Consider the following 9,652-nt stretch of genomic DNA (forward strand, 5'->3'; position numbering starts at 1 on the left):
CTATCTTCATGAAAAATAAATATTGCTTACGAACAAAACTACTCCATTATTTAGTACTCAACAACTGCAGTTTTAAAAGGTGCACAATGTTACAAACTTACTTCCCCAAACACATGCAGCTGCTTGGAGTGACAAGATTGGGTGATTTCTGCAGGCCTGGTTTTTCTAAAATAAACAGTATTTTAGAACATTGTTCCCTGAAAACAGGCTTTTACTTTGTCCCTTCCTGAAGCCACCGGAAACCGGAAATTAAGTGGGACTTGGGTTTTGTTGTTTTCTTGCTGCTGTTGTTGCTTCTTTGTTTGACTGTTTGTTCCCTGCAGGCCTTTTAATGAAAGATATTCTCCTCTGACATTCCTTACTTTGGAGAGTACACAGCCTCTCTCTCCTTGCGGACCTGGAATCAATAACATTATGTCCACCCTCACACCTTTTCCCCTCTAGATGGACACACCAGCTGGTGGGCAAGTGTTATCAGCTCAGTTGTTTATAATCAATACTTTATTTCATTATTTGGAAACAAACCCCCCCAAATAATGCCTGAACCTAAAGCGTACATTAAAGTGACCAAAAATATTTTAAAATAATAGATTTAAAGATCATATGTAGTTTTCCTTCATAACATGAGTGCTTTCAGCTGGACAGTAAATTACGAACCATCTCAAATCATGTGAAGGCAGATGATCAATCTGGTAGCATTTGTAAGGATTCCTGGGAAGTGATCTGTGGGAGTTGGGGACTTTTCCTCCCAGCAGGTGGGGGGCTGCAAGTATCATAGTGCATCAGAGAGAAAGCTAGAAGGCCTTGGGTATAGTGACAAGTCTGCCACTTTCTGGACCAGTTTAGGGGCTACACTCTCTATAGAGTTTGGTGTGTGACATGTTGGTGGGGGGCAGGGGCGGCGAGAGTGGGGGCGCAAAAACTGAAGAGAGCTCTTCTCTCTGCAAGAAATTTTGCTTTTGCTCCTAGCTCAGTCTTCATCATCATCCCACTGGAGACAGGATGACAGCGGCACGGGGTTGGATGAAACTCTGCCACTTTATTTAGTTTAGTGGTTTTGAGTTTGGGGAAAGGGAGTAGAGACATGTATTCTGTGGCAAGAATCAATTTTACTATCGGAAATACCAGCTAATGTGTGAGTCAAAATATGAGGAAAAACGGGGAAGGATGTAGAGTAGTTCATTTAGCTAACCTGGATTTTCATGTACAAAAATCATGCTAGCCATATATATATAAACAGTATTTTAATGCAAATACATTAAGAATTTCATTTTATTTCCTGAAAGGTGCATGTGTCCAGTTTTATATTAGTAACTCAACAGATGTCCAAAGTTTTCATATTCTCCTAGGGTCCTCTGATAGAACATTAAATTAAATTCATAGATTAGTATTCATGCCTGAAATTCTAGGCAATACAATTTTATTTATTGACAGCTCTGATCAAATATGCTAGAAGAGAGAATATTTATAATTTACTGGTTTTATTGACATTCACTTAAATTCTGTTGTTTTTTAATGATCAACTTACTTAAAGACTACACAGGCCTTTAGAACTTAACATAATACACTGGGATATCTCCCGAATATCATAGTTTATCAACAATGGATAAGCAACTAATCACTTAATTTAAGACTTTGTGCTTGATGTTCACGTTATAGTTCAGAATTTGCAAGTTAATTTTTATCTTTTTTAAGTAAATTTTAATTCTATAGAGATCTCTAAAAATTCTTTAGTAGATCGCATTAGAACAGAGGGGAGCTGAGTCCATAATAAAGGCTAATATATTCAGTGCAGCAAGTTATGGGCCAAGAAATCTTCATTTTCTAATAAAGCCATTTGATTTTCTAATTATTTTAAACTGTTGAATACTGGTTTCCAGGCTTAGTGGCCAGAAACCAAATGTTAAAATCACTCTTGGGTTCAATTTATATTTTAAATAATGACTGTAATACAAATTCTCTTTTAAGAACTCAGGTCTCTGTGTCATATTCTCTAATCTCTATCTTTGATTGAGGCAATATTACAAATTCATTCTCTTCAAGTATCTTCTAGCCTTTCCTTTTCTCCTTGTGACTTCCTCATTGCTCATCTTTCTCACCAGTCTCTACCCACCAGACTTCAAGTCAGAGAAAGTCAGGAGCGATGTGTACTTTGGGAAGGCACAGGAGATGGGGTCATTTAAGGAGATCAGGAGGTCAAATGCATGGTTTACCAATTGAGCAATTAGTAGGTTAAAACTGCCAAATGTTAAGAAATCACTGCATTTTGAGAGTTGAACACGTCAAGTAAATATTTCCCAATATTGTCCATTTTTTGTGTAAACTTCAAAATATGGTGGTGAATGTTATTGACTTCTATCAAAAGGAATTTAGCCATAGGCAATATGAGGAAAGCTGGCTAAATGTTTCATATATTCATTCAACAACAAAATGTTTTAAAATTCATGTATGCTTTGAATTTTAAAATGCAAGATCCACAACAGGGGATAAAACTAGAGAAAGATGTTCTAGGTGAGATAAACAACAACAGCAACAAAAAACCTAAAGATCCCCCAGCAAAAATGCATAAGGTAAATGTGGGCAGTTCAAAGACCAGAGAGTAAAGTGGCAGAAAAGAAAGTAAGCTATATAGAGGAACAATTGGTGGTATGTTTGAAAAGGTAGATAAGTACCTGATTATGCAAAGTCTTCTGTGGCTGGTTAGCAAAGAGCTTTGTCTTTTACACATGGTAGAGGAAGCCATGGGGGCTTCTGAGCATAGTGGGGGCTGCAAGTGTCATAATGCATCAGAGACAAAGTTAGAAGGCCTTGAGTATAGTAACAAGTCTGCCACTTTCTGGACCTATGTTTCCTCATTTACAAATTAGAAGGATAAGATGTTCTACAGGTCCTTCCAACAGAACAATTCTGCAATTCTGTATTTTGGAAAGTGGCAGTCTGCAGGAAGGACAGAGGTAGGGATACAAATTATGAAACTCTTAAAGTTGTAGTGAAACCAAGTCCCCCTAAAACCGAGTTCTTCTGCCACCCCTCAAGGTTGAGAAGTATCAAAGAAAAGGGGGGATTGAAACTGAGCAGGACCCTGTGGTGCCCCTCACCCAGGTAAAAAGCGCTCTCTGTGTCCCCCATTTCTTGTTTATAGGAAAATGGCTTTCACCTCCTAGACCTTCTTTGAGTTCCAAAGGGCAGATTCAAACAGTTACTAATTAGGGGGGTGAGAGGATGCAGAAACAACAATAGTGCAGGGATGGGTCCTGGTCCTAGTTCCTCCTGGAGGGATGGATGTGCATAACAGTTTGATACACATCTCTGAGTTCTTCTACAGGAATTAAGGCTCCAGCCCAAATGGAAGAGGACTTCAGGCTGAGCACAAGCTCTTGGACCCCAGACTGGTTGGAACCAGAAGGCTGATGATTGAGATTCCTGGAACACCACCCTGTTACCTCACCACCAACCAGTCAGAGGAGAGTCACACACACCCTGCTGTCCTCCTCCCAAATTTTGCCTATAAAAACTTCTTCCCTGAAACCCATCAGAGAGTTCAGGTCTTTTGAGCATGAGCCGCCCCATTCTCCTTTCATGGCCCTACAACAAATAATCTTTTCTTGGCTCCAAACTCCTACATTTTGGTTTGTTTGGTCTGACTGTGTGTTAGGCACACACACTTGGGTTTGACAACACTAGGGGTGAGAGAGTAAGGACAAAAGTGAGACCTCAGAGACAGGAAGGCATGTAGATCCCCTGTGGTTGTGCAGGCTGTGCGTTAAAAATCTCTAGGAGGTGCTGTTTGCCTAGACTAAGACTAACCAACCACAAAAGACGTTAACAAGAGGATTCAACAGTCGTAATGGCTGAATGGGGAGGGCAATGCAGGCTTGGGGGTGTCCTGGAGGAGAGAAGTATGTGGGTTGGAATTTTGAGAGTATTCTCAGAAAACTGGGGAGGCAGGAAGAGAGGGTAATTTTGAGAGAAGAGATCATGTCTCCCAGAAAAGCCAGGGCTTGTAATGTTTACTGGGAGTCATCCTTAGAGTGGCAAGGCTGAAATCACGAGAAGATAAAGAACAGAACCTAAAGGACATCCATGACCACAGAGAAGAAGAAAAAAGAGGAATTCACAAGGCTCACAAATACGTGTTCCAAAAATTTGATAAATACTAACCAAGGGCTAACTAGCCCTCATTAAGTGCGAGACATAACAGATTTAGAGAACAATAAAACAGCCATGTTTCCTGCTCTTATCAAACTAGATAAGGAATGGTAGCTATTAAACAGAAAAGTAAATAATTTATTATATTTGTGGAAAGAAAAGCATAATATGGGATGGCGTTAAAAGGTAGAATTTAGATCAGGTGCAGGAAGGGATTCCTTAAGAAAATGACATTGAAGCAGAAACAGAAAATTGAATAAATATTAAATAAATATTAACCAGGGGAAAAGTAGGAGGAGAATGTGGCATTAGAAATGAAAAAAAAAAGGGTGACTAGATTAGAGAAATATTTTGAATGTTTAATCAACCAGTCGGTGATGGATTGGGTGTGGAGAGAGAAGTGAAGGAAGATGTCAAGGATTTTTCCAAGGCTTCTGGCATAACAAACTAGGCCGATAGAGATGCCATTTGTTGAGACTGGAGACAGGGGAAGAGGAGGAGATTTGTATATCAAGAATTCAATGTAAGATATTAATGCCAAATGGTCTTTGACATATCCAGTTGAAGATACGAAGTAGGCAGTTAGGTCAGTGGGTCTCAAGCTCAGAAGAGGGATCTGGGAATAATACATAAATTTAAGAGTCATCCACATGTAGCTATTAAAAGCCACAGGGATGGTTGAGTCACTTAGAGGAGGGTGAAGATTGAGGAGAAAAGGGATCACAGGGCAATTGCAAGAGTATAAAAATATCCCGACTGCCAGAGGAGGAAATTGTTCCAAGGGGACTGGGCAAGTTTTATCAAGTATTGCAGAGAAGATGTAGGAGAAACCTACTGATTTAACTGCCCAGAAACACCCCTACCTCCACTCCCTTTCTGGGAAAACCCACTTTATCTATAGTGGCACTGTGCAATAGAAATTTGTGATGATGCAAGTGTTCTATATCTGCACTGTCCAGTACTGTAGCCACTAGCTACATGAGGCTGTTGAGCACTTGAAATGTGACTGTAGGGCTGAAGACTTTTTAATTGTACTCAATTTTAATTAATTTACATTTAAAGGTAAATAGCCACATGTGACTAGTGGCTACAGTATCAGACAATGCAGCTCTAGACTCTAGACATCACCCACAATGTTGCAGCCACAATAACACTTCACAGCAACACACACACACACACACACACACACACACACACACACACACACACATCTCAGCTGAATATCTAGGGTTGTGGCACTTGATCCAAGCAGGGATCTAAGTCTTTCTCAGGATATAGGAAACTGAGAAGAGATCCAGACAGTCTCTCTTTGGTTATTTGGAAGGTGGAATGTAAAAATCAATGGCTATTGGCAGCCATACTCCTTCCACATAGACCAAAAAGACCATAAAAAGTCATACTACAAAGGGAGAGAGGGAAAAATGACACCAACATAGAGAAGCTAGCTGAGGGTCCTGAGAGAGTCCCTCATTCCTGTGGGTCTTGATGTCTGGACAAATCCCTCTCTTGGGTTCTCTAAGAATATCAAGTGGTTGAGGTGTGAGTCAGATGGTGAAGTATTGTGGAGGGAAGAGTTGTGATGAAATGGAAGTTTTGAATGAAAATTACCTGCTGGAGAGCTTGATTAGTGAGTGGAAGGAGAGAGAAACAGTTGGTTCTTATCACCATGAACACTGAGTTAGCAAATACTGAATCACAGCTCTGAAAGGAAATACAGGCTTAGGTTCCTAGGAGCCTCTAGTCACTACTTTTTCATCAACTGATAGATGCATAACCTTGTTTTATGTGTGTTTATGATTAAGGAAACTTTATTTTAATAAATATTATTGATACATTAACATTGAACTCACAGCCAACAGCACTATAATTCATGCCTAAATGAAGCTTGTCTAACACATATTTTCACCATAAGGTGCATCACAGCCTTCCTGTGCTTGGGAACACCAGACAGCGCTTCAGCTACACTTTGGGGCTATTTTAGATGCCAAAATCAGCACAAAAATGCAAAGCATGTCACTAAAAGGATACTTGTTTACAGGATGAGAGCTGAAACAAGAGGGCAGTGTGTTGCCTTGTTTGGCCTCATCTGGGAACATGTGTTGGACAGCTCAAATTTTTCACACTCTGCACGTCTGCAAATGACGACAAAAATGCTTCGTGTATTAATTTTGGAGTTACATATAAATTTTAGGGAGTGGGCAAATTTGCAAATACACAAGCTGCAAATAATGGATATTAACTGTAATATCAGTGCCCGTTTATGGAGTGTTTACAATGTGCTAGGAATTTTTCTGATGCTTATATGTATTTGCTTAATTCTCATAATAACCCAATGATAAATGGGTCTTGTGAAATTAAAAAATTAATGCATGCAACATTTTTATTATAAAGCAATGTTATTATGCCTGTTATGTTTTATAAAGATGAAAAAGTAAAGCATGGAGAGTTTAAGTAAATTACCCAAGGTCAGCAAGTAGTAAACTCCAGGCAGTTCCTCTGCAGCCCACATCCTTAATCACATTGCAACACTATCTGTCCAACTCATTGGACAGGAGGAAAACTAAATAATTTCTTCATAAAGTCGTCCCAATTACAATTCCAAACATGGACCTTGAGGTCGTCACTGAACATTCTGATCCAGCTTCATTCATTTAATTAATCATAATTGAGCATCTACTATAAGGTAGGCACAATTCTAGGCACCAGGGATAAAGAACAACACAATGTTCTAGCTCTCAGTGAATTTGCACCAAGGTAGAAACAGAAAATAAACACATATATAATTTCATATAACAAGTGCTATAAGACAAACAAAGCAAGTTAGGCAAAGGAAGGTCTCTGTTTTAAGGAGGTGACATTTTTGCTGAGACCTAAAGGAGGTGAGGAAATAATGGGTAGAAATATCTTGGGGAATAGGATTCTAGGCAAAGGGAATAGTACTTGCAACTCTGGGGCAGAAACAAGCTAGGGAACATGTGAGGAACAGGGAGAGGGCTAGGGTCAGGTGAGCAAGGAACTCAGCTGTAAGACACCAGAGGTGAAAGAAGTAGGCAGGGCAATTCATATGGGGTCTTGAAGGTCATGGTAAGGAGTTTCTATTCTGAGTACATTGGGAAGTCCTTAGAGGGTTTTGAGGAGGGAAGTGAAATAATATGACAAGTTAGGAAAAGATCTCTCACTGTGTAGAAAGTTGATCGTAGGAAAACAAGAGTTGAAGGTGATAGACCATTTATGGAAACAGGCTCAAGAGGGGTAGGAGGCTCCATCTAGGGAGGCTGAAGTAGAGAAGTGAGAAGCAGACAGTTTCAGGACATATTTGAAAAGCAAAGCTTTAAATATAGGTATAAGGGAAAGAGAGGAGTCTAGGATGTCTCCAGGGATCCAGGACTTCTAGGTAAATGTTAGAATCTTTTAACTCAATGGGGAAGATATTGATAAAAGGAGGGTTGGGGGATGGAAGACCCAGTATTTTCCTTCAAACTCACAGTCTTTTACTAAACTCTAGATTCTGGGGTTGAGATTATTTTTTAAGTTCATTTCTGTGTCTCTGGGCAAAGTGTGCTCTCAATATGTAGGAGTAAATCACCTTGGTTATTCCCTGAAAGCCTCATTTTGTTTAACAAAAAACAAACTGATTTTTTCCCCAAGCAAACCTTATCTGAACACCAAATAGATCTTGGTTTTTACATAAGTAAAAACTGAAGGTTGGTGTGATAAACTAATTGTCCCTGTATATGCACATGCCTAAATGGAGACACTTGAGTATAAAGCTCTGAGAAGAAATGGTACGCAGATTGACAAATTAGTTTTGCAGAGAAATACATCTGCCACTCATCTGAAGCCTGCAGTGGAGAAAAGCCTGGACCAAATCAGCAAGTGTATAAATTGAAAAAAAAAAAAAGGGAAATATTTTGGTCAATTATTTACCCCAAAATGGATTCAAAAACAAACTAAAAATAATTCTCTGAATTCCAATACCTCAAGCTCACCCCTAGGTTCTACAGTAACTAAAGTCATTCCGTTTCATCCATAGGAGGAAACGTCACTTCAGCAGACATTTTAACAAAATATATAAGCTTTTGCACAAGACTGGGACTAATATGACTTTCCTTTTTCTTCTCATAGATGTTGAAAATGGGCTAAAAGCCACAGAGCTGTGAATACTATAGGTCTAAATTTGAACTTAGAGTAAAGGAAGCCAGGCACAGCTTAATCATCATCATAGTACTTACTGTGTCTAGAATATATCTAGTGTTTTAATATGATGCCTTTTTTCATTAACTCATTCAACAATTATTTTTTGAGAACCTACTATATTTCAGACACTGTATACACTGCTAGGAATGTACCAGTGAATAATACCATTTCAACTGTTGCCCTTGTGGTACTTACAGTCTAAAACTGATAGGTAGAAAAACATTGATTATCTGAAGCAACTTTCAGACCCAAGGTGACCAGGTCAGGGTTTCTCAAGTTCAGAGCTATTGACACTTGGGGCCGGATAATCTTTGATGTGGGGGCTGGGGGTGGGGGCTGTCCCATGCATTGCAGGTTATTTAGCATCATTCTTGGTCTCTACTTACTAGATGCCAGCAGCACTTTTCCCCCATTAGTGGCAATCAAAAATGTCTCCAGATCTTGCCAAATGTCCCTCAGAGGGAAAAATTTATCCCCATGTGAGAACCACTGACTTTAGAGGATGATGTTAGCAACAAGATCCTGGCTTCTTGTGAAGTTTCCCATTTGTTCTCTAAAGTTGCCTTTGCCAAACGATATTGCCAGGAGAGGAGATTGTGGTAAATGTGCAGGGGCCATCAGTCAGACTGGGCTGAATGAGGCTACAAAGGCAGCAGAATCCCTCAGTCAACTTTTGAAATACAAAGGCAATAACTGTTTCTGATGACAAAAAATATCAACTTCCAAGATAGTCATTCATGTGTTTAACAAAAAGTTATTAAATATATACATGTCTATATGCCAGATACAATTATAGATTCTAGGGATAGTGAACAAAACAGATCAAAATCCCTGTCCTTATGGAGCTTATAGTGAGGGGAGACAGATAAATAAGTAAAATGTATATGCGTATGTGAGAAGGAAATAAGCGTTATGGCTACATATAAATAAAAGCAGGGAAAGAGGATCAGTAGTGGAGGGGAATTCAATGTCAGATAAATTGTTCACCTAAAGTAAAGGCCCAAAGGACATAAGAGATAAAGTCATGCAAATATCTAATAAAAGAGTATCTCTGGCAGAATGAATTGTAAGTGCAAAGGCCCTGAGGTAAGAACTTGCTTGGTGTGGGGCTGGAATGCCATGAGCTAGATTGAGTGGTAGAGGTGAAGTTAGGAAGCTGGTAGAAGCCAGATTTCATCAAACCATTGTAAGGACTTTGACTCATACCACTGAAGATTTTTAGTGGTGTTCAACAAATGTTTTCAATCATCCTTCTAGGCACACAAGGAGGATTATATTTCCCTGTTCCCTTAAAGCCAGATATGGC

This window comes from Leucopleurus acutus (genome assembly GCF_964270905.1).
Source record: "Leucopleurus acutus genome assembly, chromosome: 8".
Lineage (NCBI taxonomy): Eukaryota > Metazoa > Chordata > Mammalia > Artiodactyla > Delphinidae > Leucopleurus > Leucopleurus acutus.